General features: G+C 42.4%; 1 protein-coding gene across 1 annotated transcript in view; it reads left to right on the forward strand.

The window, feature by feature from the left end:
- The window catches only part of Rab35 (RAS oncogene family member Rab35), a 274727-nt gene extending 251509 nt beyond the window's left edge, over window positions 1–23218 (forward strand). Inside the window, exon 6 of the mRNA XM_080283741.1 lies at window positions 22361–23218. The gene's annotated coding sequence lies outside the window, so the exon portion shown is untranslated. The remainder of the gene's footprint in view (window positions 1–22360) is intronic.
- The last annotated feature ends 721 nt before the right edge of the window (window positions 23219–23939 follow it).

Consider the following 23939-nt stretch of genomic DNA (forward strand, 5'->3'; position numbering starts at 1 on the left):
ACCTCTATCCTACTGATTTCTACCTGTCTTCTCACCTCCCTCCTTCTCCCAGCCATTCCCCAGCCACTTATACTCGCATTACTTTCATCCTCTACGTTCAACAATTCCTTAAAGTGTTCTCTCCATCTGCTCACTTTTTCTCCCTTCTCCACTAGTAATCTACCATGTTTATCTTTCACTCCCCTGCTAACTTCACTTCCACCCTGTCTTACTCTTTTCACTTCTCTCCAGAACATTTTCTTACAGTCCCTCCACTTTACACTCAAATTCCTTCCAAATTCCTGATCCACTCTCTTCTTACTCTCTCTTACTAATCTTTTCACCTCTCTCTTCCTTTCCACATATAACTCTCTCTTCTGCCTCTCAACTTCTTCCACGCCCCTATTTCTCATCCATTCATTGTATGCTTTCTTCTTTTGTGCCACAGCCTGTTTCACCTCTTCAGTCCACCACGCTGTTCCTTGCACCCCCTCCGTCTTCTCTTCCTTCCACACACCACATCACATGCTGCACATATTTCTTCTGTAAATATCTTACACACACCTTCCACGTCTCCCATCTGCTCCAATTCATATTTGCCCAATCGTTCCTCCACTTCTCTCTTATACTCTGCCTTTTTCTCATCCTCTTGTAACCTTTCCACTCTCCTTGCAACTACTCCTTCCTCTCGTCTTTCCCTTCTTCTATTCCTCCATCTTACTTGCATCCTAATTCTGGCCACCACCAAGTAGTGGTCAGAAAGGCCACTCCCCCAACCTCTATAAACTCTTGCATCCAATATACATCTTCGCATCCTTTCATCCACACACACATAATCAATCATTGCCTTCCTTTCATTCAGTTCACCACCCACCCTTCTCATCACTCGCCATGTATACCTGTGGATCATTTTATGCCTGAAGAGGGTATTGGCTATTACCAACCCCTCCCAGCACAGATGTCCACTAACGCACTCCCATTCTCATCTATCTCAGCAGGCACACCCCACTCACCAACTATTCCATCCACCTTCACATTACCAACTTTACCATTCATATCACCGATCAAAAACACTCTCTCATTCCTTCCAAACTTTTCCATGCACACTTCCACATTTGTCCAGAACTCTTCTCTCACTCTTCTAGCACGATCTTGCGTTGGCGCATACACACACACAATCGCCCACATTTGTATTCCAACTTTCAACTTTACCCACACAATCCTTGACCCAACTGATCCATACTGTCTTATGCTCTTCTTCCATCTTTTACTCACAACTATACACACTCCTTCCTTTGCCCTCTCATTCTCATCTACTCCTGCACATATACCCCATCCATACTCCCATTCTCTCACACTTTCTCCTCTCCATTTTGTTTCAGTTATTCCACATACATCCACTTTCGCATCCTCAAGCACCTGGACAATCTCTCTCTCTTTCACCTCATCATTCGCTCCTCTTACATTCCATGTACACATTACCAAGTCCTTTGTCCGGTCCTGGGTCGTCAACGTTTGGTCAGTCCTTGTCCGAGGCTTCTTGTTTGTTTTTTTAGTTAGTTGTTTTCCGGGGAGGGGCACTAACCCTCCGCCAACCCTTTTAGTCGCCTTTTACGACAAGCAGGGATACTGGGGGAGTATTCTTGAAAACCCCCCTACCCCCAGGGGGTAGGGGGGTTTTACACATTATTTACAATTCCACTTGCACTGTTTTACTCAATAGAAAGATCGTAGTCACTCTTTTATCAATTGTCAGCCCTTTACCTCTTTCCACACGAGGTTTAGTAGGGGGTAAAGGTCACAGAGCCATTTGCATGGGGGTGAAAAAAGGCCTTGAAGTCAGCAAGATGAAACATACGTCCTCTCACTTCGGAAGATGAGAGTACACTGCTAACGCAGGGGCCAGGCCAGCTAGCCTAGAGGCCTGCTTTAGGGGTTATTCAGAGTTACCAATATTACTTCTTGAAACAGCTAAGTCTAGCACTGATATGATTGGCAGGAAATCTAGACAATACATTATAAATTTGGTAGTTCCAGGTGAATGTAAATATCATTTAGGCTTCTCCCATCCCTTCTTACATGTATATTTATTACGAAAATAGATTAGAGGCGTACTTAGGAGATATATAATCAGAGCTACCAATGTTAAATCTTGAAACAGCTTTGTGTAGCACTGATATGATTGGCAGGAAATCTAGACAATACATTACAAATTAGGTAGTTCCAGGTGAATGTAAATATCACTTAGGCTTCTCCCTTCTCTCCTTACATGTATATTTATTACGAAAATAGATTATACGGCATATTTCAAGGGGAAAAAAACAGCGAAAATTAGCGAACGAGTGCACGTGAGGTGTTGTCAGGTGATAATTAGCCAATTCCAGGTGTATGGCACTCTCACGTACCTGATTTCTTTCTTGTATATATTATTTGGTATAAGAATACGACATAGGGCTTATTTCAATGGATGAAATCAGTGAAAAATTCCAGGGAAGATTTACTTAGCGTAGCATGGCCGGGCAGGCGAGAGGATAGGGTAATGGAGGGGGTAGGGAGGAGTCAAGAACGGGGAGAAATGGCTAAATTGTCAACAATGGATGGGAGTACAGATGAGATTAGGAGTGCTGACTAGTGTTGGACATTGTCAGTACTGATAGATGATACAAGCCCCCACTTGAAAGCTCGGGTGAATTCAAAATAACACAGAATCACAAAAGCGACGCCCCGCGGTATGATCCCTTGCTCCCAAGCGTCACGAAAGTGACGCCTCGCGGTTAAGGGGTTAAGCACCATATCACAAATCAATGATTTGTGCAGCTGCACACGCTCCTCACTTCCTATAACTTTAACATCCCTCACTAACCTCCTATCAGCCCTCCTAACCAGAAAATAATCTATCTGACAGCTATTTCCCCCAGACTCATACGTAATTAACCTACTCTCTCTTTTCCTAAAATGTGTGTTGCACACAATCATGTCCGTCGCTTCCCCAAACTCGAGTATCCTTTCCCCTTCCGCATTCCTTATACCATACACACATCCCCCATGTACTCCTTCATAACCTTGTGGTGCATCACCTACATGACCATTTAAGTCCCCTCCCAAAACCACTATCTCATCATCCCGCATGCCACCTACTAAACGTATTAAATCATCCTCAAATCTATCTTTCTCTACTTCATCCCATCCTGCCTGTGGAGCGTATGCCGTTATAATTGCAGTTATCTTTCTACCGAACAGAATTTTCTCTGCCAATATCCTATCGCTTACTCTCATAACATTCATAACATATTCCACCCATTTCTCTGCAACCATCACACCAACACCCCCATATCCGTCTGTTCCCCCCTGCCAAAACAACTTATATTAACAGTCCTTTCCAACAATCTTTCTGGCTGATCCACCCCTGTACCGGACTTCCTGCAAACATGCCACATCCACCCACCTCCTACTGAATGCCTCAACGACTTCCCCTGCTCTTCCCCTCAAACTTCCCACATTCCATGAACCCACCCTCATAATAAATAATAATGCTTTAATTGTAGCAGATTTTGTTAATTTTAGCTACTGAAGATTTCCGCTTTAATCCTCATCTTTACATACAAAAGCACTGAGGTAATCGTTGAATGGTAATTGATGTTGCCAAACCTAACTTGATAACTGCAAAATGTATAGTGCTTGTTCATTTAATGGTGCCTTTTTGCCTTTAGTAATGGCTTGATTGTGCTGCTTTGGGTGAAGTAACACTGATGGACCCTCTATTCGACTTTTCCGACTCCCTTGTGATCCACGAAGAAGGAAATTATGGGATATTTAAGTGATGAGAGCATGCTGGTCAGGGAGTAGATTGTAGCACCAGTTAAGCAGGGCAGAACTCCCTGGGTGGATGGAAAGCTGATGACAGGGGGAGCTGGAGCTCCCATTTCATCAGCCCTCAGAACTAGTTCCTGACCATCCACCTTTGCTGTACTTTTTCATTGTTTCATTAACACAAAGAGTTGGGAAGCATACTCTCCAACACAAGTTTCTCTAACCGTCAACACTAAACTACATGCATATTACACATTACACTTCCTATTAAAAAAAAAAAAAAAAAAAAAAAATGGCATCATGGAACCAAACCTCAGAGTCCCCAAGGGGGGGGGAGGACAAATGCCCCACCATCCGCCCCTCTCCCGGTGACGACTCGGCGAGTTGCCAGGAACCACCGTCTGACTCGCTTCTTCATTTCTGCAACATTCGTTGCCTTTCCTCTAACTTTCTCTCTGTTGAGCACCACCTCTCCTTCCCTAAACCTCGCCTTCTCTTCTTGACTGAGACTCAGCTAGCTGAGGCAAGTGATAGCAAACCCTTCTCTGTGTCCTCCTGTTTTCTCTGTACTCATTTCAAAGCCAAAGGTGGCTGTTGTGTATATGTACGCAACGACTTATCTTGCTCTCGTGTTCCTGAACGTGATTCTTCTGAATTCTCTACTCTATGGCTTGGGCGTTCCTGTCATTCTCTGACTAAATATATCTCTGTTGTTTACTTATTCCCTAATTCTACTGACCATGAAAAATTTTTCGACTGTCTTACTTCTACAATGGAACATATCCTATCTGTTTCTTCTTTCTGTGAAATCTCCATTCTAGGAGATTTCAGTGTTCACCACCACCTTTGGCTCTCCTTTCACTGATCCATCCTTGATGACCTAGAGCAGCTTGTACAGCAACCTTCCCATATCCCTGAAAGCCTTTGAGAGAGTTCCAACTTAATTGACCTCTTCCTTACAACTGATCCTTCTGCATACGCTGTTAATCTTTCCTCTCCGTTAGGCTCCTCCGGTCACAACCTTATTACCATATTTGCCGGTTTATGAGGCTGACTTATGTATAAGACTACTCCCAATATTTCCATACAAAATGTGAGTTTGGAGGTATACTCTGTGCATTAGACAAGCCCCAACATTTTAGACACTGGGAGCTTGCTGCCCCAGTAACCTCAGTCCTTTATCACTCCTCCCACTGACCAGTGAAGTGATACTATTAACGCATTGCTAAGCAGCACAGCCTTTGGTTAGGTTTTACTTTAAACTAGCTTCTTGTATGGGTTTTACGGGATATCTGGGCTGCATGTGCCACCTCCAGTATCAAAATGGGTTATACATTTAATATTAGATTTTAAACTCATACTACAATATATTAAAAACTTAAAATCATGTTACCATGAATTTTATACAATAGATTAAAGGAAAGTTACATTTTATTAATGTCATCACATCAACTGTCAGTGATTAAGAACCATCAGAATCAGTATCACCCACATCTGACATCATCAGTTCATAACTTCATCCTGGATTAAAGTTTGCAGTTCTTCGTCGTAAAGATCAAACTCTGAATTCAAAGGGGTAGCCACAGCATCGGCTTCCACTTCCTCATCCGCCCACAAAATGTTATCTTCTATGCCATCCACTGAACTGGGTATTCCACAGTTCTTGAAAGAGTTGATGACTATTACCAGAGAAATATCATTCCATGCCTTGATAATATAATCACAGCTCATCCAGACCAAAGCATGCATACTCCCATCATTTGTATACGACTTTTTACCACTGATCATTCACTCGTTCCGTTGCTCATAGATGCGGTCTTTGAATGGTTTATTCAGACAGACGTCAAGTGATTGTAGGACTGAAGTTAATCCATCAAGAATAACAGCAATGTCACTGTTGTGTATCACTGTTGGTAATGAGCCCTACTTCAGATCTGACAACCCTGCACTTGGTGGTAATTTCTAAACAGCCTAGCCAGCCGCTATCGAGATACACAATGATGTTCATGGCGTGGGCTCAAGGGGTTACTCATCTTTCTTATGTCCTCATGGCCATATACATGGAGATATTTTTTTTTTTTTTATAAAAGTTTGCTTTCATACAGAAAAGTTATGTTTGATGAAGATGGTAGTAATTTCAACAGTTTTTGACAGTATATGTACTGTACTATATTGAGGGAAACAAGGGTCAAGGTGAATGTTTGGCAATGTTCCTTATCACACATATGGATCCCATTACCACAGGATGTAGAGGTTAGGATTTTATACCTGATGTTTAGGACAATCCCCAAATTTCGGCATTTTTTTAAAAGGTTCAAAAGTCGCCCTATACAACAGTAAATACAGTACCTTAACTTGTCCTATCGCTTCAGTATGGCCTGTGGACCCTCCAGAGAAATGTCGGTTGTGGCACTTTGGAGCAGGTGATTGGGAGACCCTCAGGCAGTATATACTTCTTTGATTTTCCCTGGAATGATTATTGTTTCCATGGCCGGGATCCATCTGAGTGTGCCTTGTGCATTACAGAGGTTATTATGTCGGTCATGGAAGCATACTTGGTGGGTGGGGGCACCCATCACCCACCCACATATTGAAGTGGTACCCTGTTTTTAGGGTAGCTCTACATCGAGTGGCAAGCCAAATGATTTCCTGTAAACCAGGAAATCATGTACAACGCTGGGTGGTATAACCAACCGACATGTGTTCCCTACGTGACAGCAAGTGGGTTGGCGGAGGGTTAGTGCCCCTCCCCTGAAAACAGTTAACTAAAAATACGAACAAGAAGCTCAGACCAGGACTGACCAAAAGATGACGACTAAGGACCGAACAAAGGACATGAAATGGCTGGGGACAGGGTGACGTGGAGGTGATTTATTTGTGGCCAACCCGTATGGGATTAAGGCATCTGGCAATAGATAGAGATAAATAGATAGGAAGCATACATTCCTTTCTCATATCCTGTGACAAATGCAAAAAAGTCTTGGTTTAACCATGCTTGCACTAATGCTGTCCACAACAAAGAGAGGGCCTATAAACGGTACCGGAACCAACCCATCCCTGAATCACATCTTTTTAATATTTCTGCCTGGAATCGTGCTAAGTCTGTTCTTCACTCTACTAAAAATAATTTCATCCTTACTAAATGCTCTAAACTCACCAACTCGAATTCTTCCCGCTCCTTTTGGCACCTTGCCAAAAACCTTTCTAACAACTTTACCTCATCATCCTTCCCTCCTCCTTTTTACTCTGAAGGCTCTGCTTTTCTTCTACTGTTAAGGCAGATATCTTTGCCCAGACTTTCTCCCCCAATCCCACCTTAGATTATTCCAGTGCTGTTCCTCCATCACTTCCCTGCTCTGACTTCCTCATGGCTGACATTAGAACATCTTCAGCTGATGTATTTTCTGCCGTTACTGGCCTCAATACTAACAAGGCATGTGGGCCTGATGGGGTCCCTCATGTTGTCGTCAAGAACTGTGCTTTTGTGCTTACACCCTGCTTAGGTAAACTCTTTTTCCTTTGCCTGTCATCTTACACGTTTCCTTCTTGCTGGAACTTTGCTCTCATTCAGCCTGTCCCAAAGAAGGGTGACCATTCCCAACCCTCTAACTATCGCCCAGTTGCTTTAACATCGTGTGTCTCAAGAGTTTTCGAGTCTATTCTTAACAAAAATTTTAAAGCATCTTTCCTGTCATAAACTTCTTTCTGATTGTCAGTATGGGTTCCATCAGGGATGCTCCATTGGCAATCTTCTCACCTATTCCTCGTCATCTTTGTTTTGGGACTTTGGTGAAATTGCAAATGGCATCTCAAAGGCTTTCGATCGAGTCTGGCATAAATCTTTAATTTCCAAACTGCCCTCATACAGTATCTATCCTTCTATCTGTACCTTCATCTATAGCTTCCTGTCTGGTCATTCTATAGCTGTTGTTGTAGACGGCCACTGTTCTTCTCCTAGAGCTATCAGCACTGGTGTTCCTCACGGCTCTGTCCTATCACCAACTTTCTTCCTTTTATTTATCAGTGACTTTCTAAGCTGTACATGTAACCCTATCCACTCATATGCTGATGGTTCCACTTTTCCACCATTCCATTCGGTTCCCACAATGTCCATTTCAGCAGTTACTTCAACAAACAAAAGATGAGTCTATGGCACACTTAATGTCTGACTTGGCTCGTATCTCTGACTTGGGAAAAAATAATCTTGTTGTTTTTAATGCCTCAAAAAACTCAGTTTTTACAGATATCAGCCAGACACAATCTTTGACAGGAGTATCCACTAATGTTTAATAAATTAATACCCAGCTCAGTCCTACATCATCCTTTAACATACTTGGGGATTCATTCTCTTGGGATTTATCTTGGAAAGATCATATTACATCTCCTGTTAAATCTGCTTCCAAGACGTAGGTATAGTAAGCCGACTCCGTACCTTCTTTACCCTTGCACAGTTGTTGACTTTGTACATGGGTTTTATTCGCCCCAGTGTAGAGTACAACTCACATGTGTGGGGAGGCTTCCCACATACAGCTCTCCTCAACAAGGTGGAGTCACAGGCTTTTCGTCTCATTAACTCTCCTACTCATACTGGCTTCCTTCAACCTCAGTCTCGTAGCCACAATGTTGCATCTTTATCTCTTTTCTGTCGCTTCTTCAACGGTCACTGCTTCTCGGAACTGTCTGCTTGCATCCTCCACCTCTGCGACGGGTGCATAGCACCAGTCTAGCAACAAACTCTCGTCCCTTCTCTGTCCAGCTTTCTAATGCAAGAGTGAACAGTTATTCCCAGTTCTTCGTTTATGCAGCAGGTTAACACTGGAACTGTCTCCCTCTTTCTGTATTTCCTGCTTCCTATGATCTCCAATCTTTCAGATGCAGTGTGTCCAGGCGTCTCAATATAAACAGATCTTGAATTTGGCTCTTTGATTTTTTTTTTTTTTTTTTTTTTTTTTTTTTTTTTTAAGGAATGGTTTGTGCACTCCTGGCCTTTGGTTCCTTCTTCATTGCATAAGAGAGAGAGAGAGTGATAGAGACAGAGACAGACAGACAGACAGAGACAGAGAGTCGTTAGCTTTGTTTGGTACAGCATTTGACCCACATCCACGTAGGGAGATAAGCTTAAATAATATCCTGATGGAAACCACTTTACCACAGTTATGGATACCAAGAAGAATGACAGTGTTTAAATTGAGCCAAAACTCCATCATCATCATCATCATCATCATCATCATCATCATCATCATCATCATCATCATCATCCAGACCTTCTTTCTCACCCTATGGCAGGGTGAGCAGTAACAGTGTCCAGACAGCCTAAGTTTGTCCAGTTCAGTGGGCTACACTTCCAGTCATTCATCATTGAAACCCTCAGAATCCTGGCTCCATCAGATAGGTCCCCCCAAATTTCACCACGTTCTGTAGCTTCACATATACTGTACGTATCTGATAGTCAGTCCGAACGCTGTCACATTAAAAAGGGGTGCCAAATCCATGGTTATACCCTTCTTCGCACAAAATTCATCCTACCAGCCCAGTCTTTTTTCAGTCCCATAGCCTTACCAACTTCCATACCTGTCCTCCTCACACACTCATCCTCTATATCCCACCACCTGCTCTCAGCCTACCTCGCCTCCTCCCTCCTTCAGATTCGCTCAGATATACCTTTTTCACCACACAATTGTCATCCATTCTCTCCACTCTAACATCGTCAGGCAACTCGTTCCAGATCTTTACTTGCTTCATAATTTGCCAACCTGATACAAGGAGGAAAATCTTATTTTCATGTATATATCCTTTCTTATTAAGAAACCACCATTTGTACAAAAGCAGCATAACAGATGTTCAAAAACACATAGAAAAACCTTCATTTTCGAGGTTGCAATTGCGAATTACGTGTAATTTCCGCAAGTTGCTGATATTACGAACTTTTTCATAATGTTGCCTTGAATTATGAATTCGCTGTTTTGAAATGCGCGATTTAGGAGATTCCACTGTAGTTTGCTGTATGCTAGCCCATGTTGGATTGCAGGGAAATGAATGTGCAGATGAGGCAGCAAGGGCAGCACTTTCCCATGATGCCTCCATCAGCCATCTTCCCTGCAGGGATACCTGTACAGTACTTATGGCTGCTGTCTGGGCCTCCAGACAGCATTCTTTGGATACATTTCTGTTGCAAGCAAGCTTCAGGAAGTGAAGGCAGTAGTTAGTCCATGGGTCTTTACAGCCATGGCTTGTCACTGGAAAGTTGCTATGACCCACCTGTGGATCGGTTATATTCACCTGAGGCATTGTCATCTCCTGGAGGGAAGAACCCCTCCTTATTGTGAAGACTGTTTGAACCTATTCACTGTGTGGCACCTCTTGCTTTAGTGTTCCAGTCTAGGGGATGCTCATCGCTGGTATCTCTCCAGGTTTAGGGCAGGAGGTGGACTGACCTTCTCTGAGTCCTTAGTCTTTGGAGGGGAGGCGTGTATGATGGGAGGAGCCACTTTCTCATTTGTTAAAATAAGCAGGCTTCCTGAGTCAGCTTTAGCTTTTATGCATAGTTTTAACTCACTCAATGTAATGCTGCTGTCGGGTGTCTGCCCTTTCCTCTCCTCCATCCTTCTTTCCTTCCATCCTCTTCTGTCTTCCTTTCCTTCATTCTTTCCTTGTCCTTCTGCCTATGGGTAACTTTACACTCCCTCTTCTGTCTTTCTTTCCTTCATTCTTTCCTCTTCCTTCTGCCTGTGGGTGACTCTACACTGAGTGACAAGCCAAATGTTTTCCTGTACACCAGGAAACCATTTACTACACTGGGTGGTAACAATATAACCAAATTTTGGCGCCTGGTGGGTTAGTGGGTAATTATTACGCTCCAGTCGGATTGAGCTGGTGAAGGTTTATATCCAAGGGATGGTTGAGGTTGATTGCTCATGTAATGCCATTCAGGGATGAGTGAGGCTGGTCACTCTCATCTTAAATGTCGAGACCAACTGCCTAGCCCTGGGCTTCTACACTCCTCATGGGGCAGTGTAGGATTGGATGATGGATGGATGGATTTAACTGTAGGTGTTATTTGCATAGTTTTATTGTGCGTCTGTTACATTTTATTTGGAATTTATTGTTAGATGATTTTTGACTTGTTATGTATTGTTGTATATTTATTTAATGTATATGAGCTCTGTTCAGAAGGCATCTGAACTTTGGACCTGAAAGAATAATTAGCTAACCACATAGCTAGGATACTAATCCCCCTCAAAGTAGACCTCTTTTGACGTGACACAGAGCCAGTGTTCTTTCCACTGCCTGAAACATTTTTCAAAGTTGGTTTTCGGTACCTCCTGCAGGTGCTTTGTCACATTCGTCATGATCATTCCTTTTGTCTCAAATCAAGAACCATTTGGTGGAGTTTTGAGCTTGGGGAATAACTTAAAGTAGCATGGCGCCATGTCTGGTAAGGAGGGAGCCTGCTGGACCTGTGGGATGTTGTGCTTTGCCAAAAATTCCAGAATCAGTTGAGAAGAATGGGCAGGGGCATTGTCATGGTGTAGCTTCCAACTTACCGCTTTCCAAAGATCTGGTCTCTTCCATCAAACTGCGTCATGAAGATGACGGATAATGTTGAGGTACAGTAATAATGTTTGTTGACAATCTGACATGGTGCATATTTGTGATGCACAACACCATGGTAGTTGAAAAAAAAAACTGTGAATGTGCATTTCACCTTGCTTCCACAGGGATGACTGTGCTTTGGTTTCTGGGCCATACCCATACACCCAAGTCTCATCTCCAGTGATAACGGTCTTCAGAAAGTCTCGATTGTGATTTGCACACTCCAGCATGTCTTGAGCAATGTTCATCTGAGAGAAGAGATCTTAACACATGTGTCAAAGCACATGCAGGAGATACCAAAAACTGACTCTGAAGTACGTTTCAGGCAGTGGAAAGAACATTGGACTATGTGTGCCAAGTCAGAAGGGGCCTACTTTGAGGGGGATTAGTGTCCTAGTTCAACAGGTTACCTACAATATATTTTTTTTTTTTTAGAGCCTAAGGCCAGATACTTTCTGAACAGACCTCGTATATTTATCTTGTTCTACGGTTATTCTTGTACAGTGGCAGTGACCTGTGTTCTGATGCTGCCATGATCTTTTAAATATTATAAATCAGTCGGCTTGCCCAGTTTATCATAAAAGTCCCTCAGTGAAATAGGGACCTCTTTCATTCCCCCCAACCAGCACCATGAAGCATTTTGAGATAGCAATACAGGGCTGTATGTGACAGTACTTTCTGGCATGCAGTAAAGGAAAGAGGAAGCAGGTTGAATTGTCGAGCACAAATGGGAGGCAAGTGCTTGAAACCAATGTTTAAAATATCTGGGAGATGAATTGTGTATCATGGCTGATGAACAGTCCGGTTAAGGAAAAATCACACAGGGAGGGAAGAGCTATTAGAAAACTTTGTACTGAAGGGTAGGAGGGTTATTTTGGAGATTAAGAGGACTCTTGAAAATTCGTTACTGTAGATACCCTTTTATGCAAATGAAACTGACTGTTCATCTGCCATGATACACAATTCAGTTGAAAGTTGGAATACAAATGTGGGCGATTGTGTGTGTGTATGCGCCAACGCAATATCGTGCTAGAAGAGTGAGAGAAGAGTTCTGGACAAATGTAGTGTGCATGGAAAAGTTTGGAAGGAATGAGAGAGTGCTTTTGATTGGTGATATGAATGGTAAAGTTGGGAGTGTGAAGGTGGATGGAATAGTTGGTGAGTTGGGTGTGCCTGCTGAGATAGATGAGAATGGCAGTGCGTTAGTGGACATTTGTGCTGGGAGGGGGTTGGTGATAGCCAATACCCTCTTCAGGCATAAAATGATCACAGGTATACATGGCGAGTGATGAGAAGGGTGGGTGGTGAACTGAATGAAAGGAAGGCAATGATTGATTATGTGTGTGTGGATGAAAGGATGCGAAGATGTGTAATGGATGCAAGAGTTTATAGAGGTTGGGGGAGTGGACTTTCTGACCACTACTTGGTGGTGGCCAGAATTAAAATTCAAGTAAGATGGAGGAATAGAAGAAGGGAAAGGCGAGAGGAAGGAGTAGTTGCAAGGAGAGTGGAAAGGTTACAAGAGGATGAGAAAAAGGCAGAGTATAAGAGAGAAGTGGAGGAACGATTGGGCAAATATGAATTGGAGCAGATGTGAGACATGGAAGCCTGGAAGGTGTGTGTAGGATATTTACAGAAGAAATATGTGCAGCATGTGATGTGGTGTGTGGAAGGAAGAGAAGACTGAGGGGGGTGCAAGGAACAGCGTGGTGGACTGAAGAGGTGAAACAGGCTGTGGCACAAAAGAAGAAAGCATACAATGAATGGATGAGAAATAGGGGCGTGGAAGAAGTTGAGAGGCGGAAGAGAGAGTTATATGTAGAAAGAAAGAGAGAGGTGAAAAGATTAGTAAGAGAGAGTAAGAAGAGAGTGGATGAGGAATTTGGAAGGAATTTGAGTGTAAAGTGGAGGGACTGTAAGAAAATGTTCTGGAGAGAGGTGAAAAGGGTAAGACAGGGTGGAAGTGAAGTTAGCAGGGGAGTGAAAGATAAAAATGGTAGATTACTAGTGGAGAAGGGTGAAAAAGTGAGCAGATGGAGAGAACACTTTAAGGAATTGTTGAACGTAGAGGATAGAAGTAATGCGAGTATAAGTGGCTGGGGAATGGCTGGGAGAAGGAGGGAGGTGAGAAGACAGGAAGAAATCAGTAGGATAGAAGTTGTGGAAGCAATGAAGAAAGTTAAATCAGGGAAAGCCCCAAGAATTGATGGAGTGTGTGGTGAAATGCTGAAGCATGGGGGAGAGATAGTAGTAGAACGGATGTGGAAGATGTGCAGATTGGCCTGGGAGGAAGGTAGAGTCCTGGAGGATTGGAAGTCAGGTATAATTATTCCCTTGTACAAAGGAAAAGGGAAAAAAGAAGTGTGTGGTAATCATAGGGGCATTTATCTTCTTAGTATAATAGGAAAAGTGTATGGTAGGATACTTATTGACAGAGTTAGAGAAAGAACAGAGAAATTAGTTGGAGAAGAACAGGGAGGCTTTAGGAAGGGAAGAGGTTGTGTAGATCAGATATTCATTCTTAGATCTTTAGTGGAAAAGTTTCTGGAGAAGGGAAGGAAGTTGTATGCGGCTTTCATGGATTTGGAGAAAGCATATGATAGGGTGGATAGACAAGGATTGTGGAAAGTGTTAAGAATATATGGAGTAGATGGGAAGTTGTTGAATGCTGTGAAGAGTATGTACGATGGTGCGAAGGCTGCAGTGCGTGTGGATGGTGAACTAAGTGAATTTTTCTCTTTGAAAGTTGGTTTGAAACAGGGATGTGTCATGTCTCCATGGTTGTTCAGTCTGTACATGGATGGGGTAATAAAAGAGGTACAAGGTAGGGTCGTGGATGTTGGAGTGGCCCTGGTGAGAGAGGATAGTGTTTGGAAACTCCCTGTACTGTTGTTTGCAGATGATACTGTGTTGTTTAGTGAAGACGAAGGGGAGCTGCAAGGCTTGGTGGATGAGTTTGAAAGAGTGCGTAAGAAACGGAATCTAAAGGTGATTGTAGGGAAGAGTAAAGTGATGGTCTTTGAGAGAGGTGAAGTTAGTGAATGTACAGCGAGGTTGGATGGTGAGGAATTGGAAAATGTGAGTATGTTTAAGTACTTGGGTAGTGTGATGAGTAAGGATGGTGGTTTGGAGGGTGAAGTGCTTGAAAGGGTACAGCAGGGAAGAAAGGTTGCTGGTTCTTTGAAAGCAGTGATAAGAAACAGGGAAGTGAGCATGGAAGTGAAAAAGTTACTACATGACAGTATTGTGATACCAACTCTAACGTACGGAAGTGAAGCTTGGACGTTGTTGGAAGGACACAAGTCAAGAGTGAGAGCAGTGGAAATGAGTTATTTAAGAGGAGCCTGTGGAGTCACATGGAGAGACAGGCTGACAAATGAGGATATAAAGGAGCGTTGTGGTGTTGATGTGGATGTGATAGGAAGCGTTATGAGGAACACACTGAGGTGGTTTGGCCATGTGGAGAGGATGGAGGGTGAAAGACTGACGAAGAGAGTGTATGTGAGTGAGGTGGAGGGGGGAAGAGGGAGGGGGAGGCCGAGGATGAGACGGAGGGATGGGGTGGAGAGGTATGTGAGAGAGGGGGGTGTGAGTTGGGAGCAGGGCAGTGAAATGGCGGGGGACAGGGCGACATGGAGGCGATTTGTTTGTGGCCACCCCAAACGGGATTTAGGTGTCAGGCAATAGATAGATTGATAGATAGAAACTTGGGCAGCAATTGATACAGAACTATCTGTGGTACAACCTGTAAAATGGACTTTTTCAGGACAGAAGTAGGCACAAGCAGGATGGATGTTGTCAGTAATAGAGAAATTTCTAAGTTTTTAGAGTGAAGGAAGGGAATAGAAGTGGGATTTGGAACTTTTGAATGAATAAACAGGAATATATTAAGATTATACAGACATAATAAAAGAGATGCACTGAGGTAGGGTGCCAAAGAAAGTTGGTGAAAACTGAGATAGAGAGTAATGGCGAAAGGGGCATGCCCTGTATTGTATGGAAAAAGAGAATGGAGCAGTACATTGGTGAGAGAGAAGAAAGAGGAAGAGGGGTCTTTGGGAAAGTGAGAGATACCGGAGGACAAAGTAGCTTGGAAGCAGCTCCATCACAGTCATCCCCTCTCAAGGGGTTTCTCAGGAGGGAACAAGGCATCAGTGATAGTGGCAGTGGTGGTGTTGGTGGCAGTGGCTTTGGTAGAAGCAGCAGCAGCAGTGGTGGTGGTGGCAGGAGTGGCCATAGTTGTAGTCCTGGTTGTGACTGTGGCTGTGGCCATGGCAAGGTAGTGGTGGTGTGATTTTTGGCTTTGTAAAAAGTGGCCATCCAGAGCAGGAATGTTATGTTTGTTTTGAGGACTTGACAAGTTACCCACTCCCCATAGCACCTTGTGTTGCTAATAGCCTGAGGCTGAGAATTCAAGAATGGTCACAAGATATGATGTGAGGGCTGTTGTAACTGATATCTTATGACATGCAGGTACTTGTGGCATCATAAATTACCCATACTCAGGCAAACATTGTTTTATCATTATCAGGTCATAAATGGGTTCATGAAAACCTTGGTAGAGGGCAGTCAGCACATCAGCTGCATTGCCATCCACCATTCGGAATCTCAGCTCATCAGTGTAACAGTCAATGGAAACTAAGCTACACCCATGTGCTGCTGCCCATCTGAGATAAACAAAGAGTGGCAGAGTTGAGGAGTGGTGTGTGTGCAGTACTGTGTGTTTGACTGGGTGGTGTTGTGTAGTGAAATAAAAATGAACTGAAAATCATCATCAAGTAGTAGATGGATGGCTACCAGTGACCTGGGAAGTACTACTATGAGAGTTAAGTGTGACTACGAGCTTGATAACTAGACATACAGTCGTCACTCTTAGGAGTGAAGTGTGACTATGAGCTTGATAACTAGACACACCATTATCACTCATGGACAGGAAAAATTTAGCTGCTGTACAGTTTTTTGTGATCTTTTTTTCTGAATGACTGCATACAGAGTCCAGGCTGTCGACTTTCTTATTACACGTCTCAAATTTCATTTTTCCTAACAGCTTCGAGCGAGTCTTGGAAAGTAATTAGTTGCTTTTGGCACTTGGTTTAGCTTCCACTCCACAGAGTACATAAGTTATACCATGGCTAATTCTATTACAGTGATTCCATATGAGGGAGCATTGTGTGGTTGTTATTTATGAAAATGATCATGCCCTCTTTTATATGTATACAGTAGATGTGTGATTTAATGAACATCAATTTAGCGGACGCCTGAGATAACAGAATTATTTTTTTCATTTTTTTCATTCCCCCTCCCCCCCATTTAAGGGAAAATTTCTGTTAAAATGAGTATACATTCCGTTCCAGAAACCACTGAATTACCGTAAAAAGTCCCATAAATCGAGCATCTCATTAACCCATATCGGAAACATTCCCCTGATTGGTGGTGTGTGGAGTTGCCACACGTCCCCGCCAAGCTGCTTGGGTAGCAGCGGGGACTTGGTGACAATGCTCGGCCCATGCAGCCTTAAACTTCTTCGCACGTGTGCGGCTTTGCCTTGGTATTGTGGCCTTCTTTGTGTTTTTTTGTGGTAGGTGGGGGCACTCACCATCCACTCATTCGATGTAGTGCTGCTCTCAAGTGGCTGCCCTTTCCTCTCTTTCTTCCTTCCTTCTTTCCTTCCTTCCACTTATGTCCTTCTTTCCTTCTTTCATTCCTCTTCTTCTTTCCTTTTCTTCTTTCCTTCTTTCTTTCCTCTTCTTTCCTTCTTTCTTTCCTCTTCTTTCCTTCTTTCTTTCCTCTTCTTCTTTCCTTCTTTCTTTCCTCTTCTTCTTCTTTCCTTCTTTCGTTCCTCTTCTTCTCTCCTTTTTTCTTTCATCTTCCTTCTGCCTATGGGTGACTTTACTACACTGAATGGCAGCCAAATGGTTTCCTGTACACCAGGAAACTATTTACTAAGCTGGATGGTAACCATTTAACCAGATTATGGCTCCTGGTGGTTTAGTGGGTAATTAAGGCGCTCCAGTCGGATTGAGCTTGTGTAGGTTTATATCCAAGGGGTGGTTGGGGTTTATCACTCACTTAATGCCACTCAGGGATGAGTGAGGCTGGTCACTTTCATCTTAAATGTCAGGACCAACTTGCCTAGCCCTGGGCTGCTATGCTTCTCATGGGACAACAGAGGATAAGATAATGATGATGATGATGATGATTCAGTGAACTAAAGCTTTTATGAACCATGCCTAAGGTTCAGGAAAAGGAGGAGAGGGTGAGGCTTTCTCTTGCCCAGAAACTGGAAATAATTGAGAAGATGGAGCACCATCCCTGATGCTCCCCAGCTCCTCTGTCTCCCCTATACCACCTCAAGTGCTGATGGAGGGTGACTCTGACGTGACTAAACCACCCCCAGGCCTGACACAGGTTTGGGGCGGCCAGTATGGCTACCTGTGTCAGGCATATTTCTGCAACAAGTGCAGAACCCCTACTTTTGGAGTTAAGTCTTACTGTAGTTTACTATCCCTATTTACTATACCATTTGGTTGATGTTCCTTTGAGGATTCAACAGAAAGTACCTCAAAATACCGGGAAGGTTTCCCTTATACAGTATTGAGCCTTGAGTTACGGAACTCGATTTTGTGGAGAATTTGAGAAACGGAATAGGAGTTGGCTGAATTAGTTGTTAAATTGAGCATCTGCCGTAATTACTTTTTCTATGTTCTTATGTATGAAAATGATCATGCATTCCTTTATATTATACAGTAATCCCTCCACTATCCGATGTAATAGAGCCAAAGACATGTCCGGAAAGTGGGCCTCTGACTGCAGGACTGATACTTATGGACCCTAACCCAGCCTAACTTTGAAAGCCACCTAAATAACTCCCTACCAGACATGCACAGCACTTATTTAAACCTGTTTAAGACACTGTTCACACCAATAATGGACATAAAGCATGAAATAAATGAAAAGGAACCAGAGAATGAGGAATTAGAAGTGAGTATGGAAAATACTTATACCTAGCAGCATACAGGGTACTGTACTGTACTTACAGTACGTCTGTGGCTGCCGCCTCTAACACTCTAAGGCTCTGGTATTTGTGAAAATGTTCTTGAAGCACATCCAGTAATCCAGTGTTGTGCTACACTTAATTCTTTGCACTGTGAATTATAATTGTTTAACATTGCACATTCTTCTTAACTGAACCACACCAGTTTGAACTGCTAGTTTCAACCGCCACTCTGCACTCCACACTCACTTCACAGTTAATCCTTTGCACTCTAAATTCTAATTTCTTAATGCTGCTCAACACTGTAAATCCCCATGTGGTCTAGTGGCGAGGTACTGTGGTTTATTCACTGTTTATTCACAAAAAACGAGCACATGCGGCATCGATTACGATGGATGTCTTCCCTGAGGGAAGGTTAGGCAGTAACTGGGAACAGGGTTGCCAGATCTGAACTCGGCCACATTACCAAACTCCTCAATTTTCATTACCAAATTCTTCAAGGAAGCATTTATTCTTCACTAATTATATATACAAATGGAAATACATGTAATCACTCTCCTTATAATTAACAGATATAAAAAAATAATAATTTGGTTTTACGCCAGGTATCCCCGAAGGGCTAAGGCGTTGCTCCTGGGTAGAGGACTTTTGGACTGGAGCATGTAGCATTTTATGACCAGATGCCCTTCCTGATATCTACCAATGACCCTTGGGTGGATTCGATCCTCCGACCCTTCGGTCAGAGCGGAGCGCTCTAACCCACTGTGTGTTAATTATGTTCATGCTATGTTGGCTAGCGGATTAATCAGAGAGAGCAGACAATCCACCATCACCATCCTGTGTATCCTCATACAGTAAGCCCAGTACTTTCTGGATCCCCACTTTCCGGACATCCCCACTTACCGGACATTGTGGGCCTGGACCATCGGAACCGAAAAATGGCCAAAAAAAGAAAAAAATCCCCCCAAAATCCGAGTTTTTTCCCACCGGTAATTTGAACTTGCCGCGCGGCGCCAAACAGCTGCTTACACCATGGCCCCTTCACCCCTTCCTTCCTTCCCCCTCCCCCCTTCCCTGTCAGAGTTGCCGTTTGTTATTTTTCATTACCAAATGTGGGCCAATTTGGTAATGAAAAATTCGTTTGGTAATGAATCAGAATAATGCATTACCAATCGGATTTTTCACATATATGAGGATACACAGGATGGAGATGGTGGATTGTATGCTCTCTCTCATTAATCTGCTATCCTACATAGCGTGCAAATAATCAACATGCTGTTAATTATAAGAAGAGTGATTACATGTATTTCCACTTGTATATATAATTAGTGAAGAATAAATGCTAGCTTTACGAATTTGGTAATGAAAAGTTAAATTTGGTAATGAAAGTTGAGGAGATTGGTAATGTGGCCATTGCGATCTGGCAACTCTGTTTCTCCAACATCAGCAGTTACTCCCTAACTTCGATTGTGAATAGATGCTTATCACTCTGGAAGCCACACGTGCTCATTTTTTGTGAATAAACAGTGAATATACTGCAATACCTCGCCTCTAGACCACATGGGAATTTACAGTGTTGTGCGGTGTTAAGAAATTTGAACTTAGAGTGCAAAGGATCAACTGTGGAGTGCAAACTGGCAGTTTAAACTAGCGGTTGGAACTGCAGTGGTGCGGTTAAGAACAATGTGCAGTGTTAAACAATTATAACTCACAGTGCAAAGAATTAAGTGCAGCACAACACTGGATTACTGTATGTGCTTCAAGAGCATTTTCACCACTGCCAAAACCTTAGAAAGGCAGCCACAAATGTGATGTAAGTACCCTGGCTGAGGTACAGTCACTTCTAATTCCTCATTCTTTGGTTCCTTTTCATTTATTTCATGCTTTATGTCCATTATTGGTGTGAATAGGGTCTTAAATAGGTTTAAATAGGTCTATGCATGTCTGGTAGGGAGTTATTTAGGTGGCTTTCAAAGTCAGGCTGGGTTAGGGTCCATAAGTACCAGTCCAGGAGGCTGGTGCCCACTATCCAGACCGGACCACTTTCCGGACGTGCCTTTGGCTCTATTACATCGGATAGTGGGGGGATTACTGTACGTGTGAAAAATCCGTTTGGTAATGCATTGTTCTGATTCATTACCAAACAAATTTTTCATTATCAAATTGACCCACATTTGGTAATGAAAAATACCAAATGGCAACCCTGACAGGGGAGGGGGGAGGGGGGAAGAAGGAAGGGGAGAAAGGTCCGTGGTGTAACAGCTGTTCGGTGCTGCGCGGCAGTTTCAAATTACGGGTGGGAAAAAATTCGGATTTTGGGGGGATTTTTTTCTTTTTTTTTTGGCCATTTTTGGGTTCTGAAGGTCCAGGCCTTCAGTGTCCGGTAAGCAGGGTGTCCGGAAAGTGGGCGTCCGGAAAGTACGGGGATTACTGTAATTACTTTTTCTGTGTTCCATTTTGCTGATAACTGCTTATTTTGTTTTTGTACTGATTCTGTATTTTTTTTTTAATTTTCCACTTTAGTTTCCACAATACAGTATGTACATTTTCCTTTTCCTTTCTCTTGGTACCTATTTACAGTTAATTTCTTTTCTCCCTTTTGCTTATTCCTGATTCCTAACTCCTTTTCCTGTTTCATTTTCTACTTCCTTCTTGTTTGTGTTTACCTCTTTCCAGTTTATTTTTCCCTCTGACATTGTCTTGCCTGAAGGCATAACAAAAAGAAGCTATTACTTCTTTGTTCTCAGAATTGAATCAGGAATTAGCCATTAACTTCAGTGGGCATGGTCTATAGACAGTGGCAAGTGTATCACAACCTCTCAACATCACTCTGAGCAAGGCCACATGTGCAGGAAGTGGCAACATTGAATAATATGCCATGAAAGAGTGGGGTTCCCAGTACATTTTGCAAGGGAACCACATTGTATGGCATTCATTTTGAATGGGAGGACAAGTTATCAGCAACTGCAAAGGAACGTCATAATGCCTTTCGAGGCATTTTAAGGTGTTCTTGTTGTTGAGCAATCCCAGTTTGTCTGGCCGAGCATGCCCATTAACTGCGGGCAAGCAATTACCCCTGCAGGGCCGTCCCATGCAGTGAACCAGTGTTCCCTTGTGGTAGACAGCCCCTTACCACAGGAAGGGGTGTAGAGGTTTGTTTCTTAGATAAACACCACATTTGGGTCTCTGCATCCAGTTAGCAGGGGCAGCATAGTAGGCTTCACATCAGCCCATTATTTGGTTATAGGGTTACCACCCAGTAATGCAAATGGTTTCCTGGGTTACAAGAAACCATTAGGTTTGTCAGCTAGTGTAGAGCCACCTGAAAAGGAACAGTTAAAAATGACAATAAAAATGTGAGAAAAAGGGTGAGAGGGGGGCAGACAAAAAAATATGGTAAAGGTGATGGAAGAAGTACAGGTACAGTAGGTAGCACCACATGAAGTGAGTGGATGATGATTGCTACTACCTACCACCAGGTGTTATAGGTGAAGAAGCAGTCCACCCTGTTTCATTTCTCTGGGTTTGTGATGATTCCTCCCGTCACCATTTTGAATGCCTAGTAGTGTTGTAAGGAGGCTGAAAGCCTGTTTCCCAAGGTACTGCTGAATTAATTCACTACAAGTGAAAAATAAATTTTTAGTCCTGCAAGACTTTCTAAGTCTGTAGCCAGTATTTGTATCAGCATATACTGAATATGTAGAAGGTCAGTGCTGAGTAGGCTGCCCAGGTAATACGGTACAGTGCTTTTTGCATCTTACTCGCTAGAGTTAATTTTCATACTGGAAAGGGACAGAGTAAGTCAGACTGGTTTCATATGTTACCACAAATTGTAAGCTTTGACTCCAGACTCAAAAATATTGTACCTTAGTTATTAGTTATGCCTTTGGTTAGTTACTTGATCTGTATCTATTGCTTCGTTTTCAATAACTCATGACAGTTTTCTTCTGGATGATGCTTTTAACAAAAGTGTTCTCTTTCCAGATAAGTATAGTTATGGAAAAAAATATAGGGGGCACCTGTGCCTCGGACCAATCCTTAGAAACCTGTTGGGACCTAGCAACGGCAGGACTTGAAGATGCAGGCAGTGGTCTGGTTTTGTGAAGACTCAGTGTTGAGGGTTTTGGGTGTGCACAATAGTTTGAAAGTTTTGTGTATGGTTGATAAAACAAGATTAAGTGGGATCCTTCATATTTGGCTTGTTTTCATTATTTATGAGAGGTAACCCAATGTAAAAACAGTCTGTTGATGTTTGTTAAAGGGAAGACAGAGTATGAGTTGATATGTGTAACCAGTTCAGCAAGCTTGGTTAATGGTAGTAAGGGAGCAAAGCATTACAGGTATTTCTATTGGACATGATTGGTTGGAACATGCAATGTGTGAACATTTTTTTGTGATGCTAGATACAAAATGCAGTAGAACTAATGGGAACATGAAAGTGATGCCTGACTGGACAGGCGTGCGTACACTCAGAGAGGACTTATGAAAAACTATCAGAAGTTTCCTGATATGTGTCTCGACAGGTGTGTGTGGGGTAAAGGAGAAAACATTGAATAAGCAAAGAGCTTCACATATTTACTGGTATGGATGTATGTTTTCATGCTTTTATATGACCGAAGAAACCTACGAGTGATTTAAAACATCAGTAATATCCTGGCTTGCATGTTCTGTGAAATGACCCAATAAAAGACCTACAAAGTAAGCACTTTCCTATCTTTTTACTTAGATTTAACTTATTTCAAATTCCTTCTCTTCTTTTATGTCTTAGAGTAAATACTGTACACAAAATAATTACTGTATATGAAATAAGTTTATGTTGGTTGTTTTAGAAAGCATTTTACCTCCTTATGTGTCTGTGGAAAGTTTCTGTCTAGAAAACACTATTCATTGTTGTGTTGTCAATTTTGTAATATGCTATTTTGGTATTACTGACACATCAGGTCAATATTTTGTGTTTTGTAATTCCGTGCTTCATAGAATTCATAGACAACAGTTGACTCCCCTTTTTAATGCTTAGACATGAAAAAACACAAACAAACAATGACTTGCATTGTATATTTTTAATTGAGAACTATAGGAGACTTTAGTGTAGATAGGAGAGAGAGAGTGAGAGTAGATGTATTCAGATTTACCTTTATAGATTTTCCAGTTCTCTTATATTTGTGTGCTTGATAACTCTGTACAAACCTTCTCTTTGCTTTCCTGAAAATGCTGGAGGGTCATCTCAGTTTTTCAGAGGAGTTTTCTCTTGAAAAATAAAAACACTGAATTTAGTTAGCCATTTGTTATAGACCTGACAATTTTACCATATTACTTAGGAATCCTGAAAACTGATTTGATAAGACACTATTATCCTGTGGCAAGAAGGGAAGGATCATATCTTACATATATATGTAATGTAACTCTAATACTCTGACTGCAAGATGAATATTGTATAGTGGGGCTGGCAAAAAGCCATGTTATGAGGTAGTAGTACGTACATATTGTTATATGTAATTGATTTTGTTAGTTAATTATTTGTGTAATTTTGATATCTATATTCAGAAATACCATCTTTTATATA

This window comes from Coenobita brevimanus, chromosome 98 (genome assembly GCF_032717465.1).
Source record: "Coenobita brevimanus isolate Jiangsu-jjx chromosome 98, ASM3271746v2, whole genome shotgun sequence".
In the NCBI taxonomy this organism is placed as follows: Eukaryota; Metazoa; Arthropoda; class Malacostraca; order Decapoda; family Coenobitidae; genus Coenobita; species Coenobita brevimanus.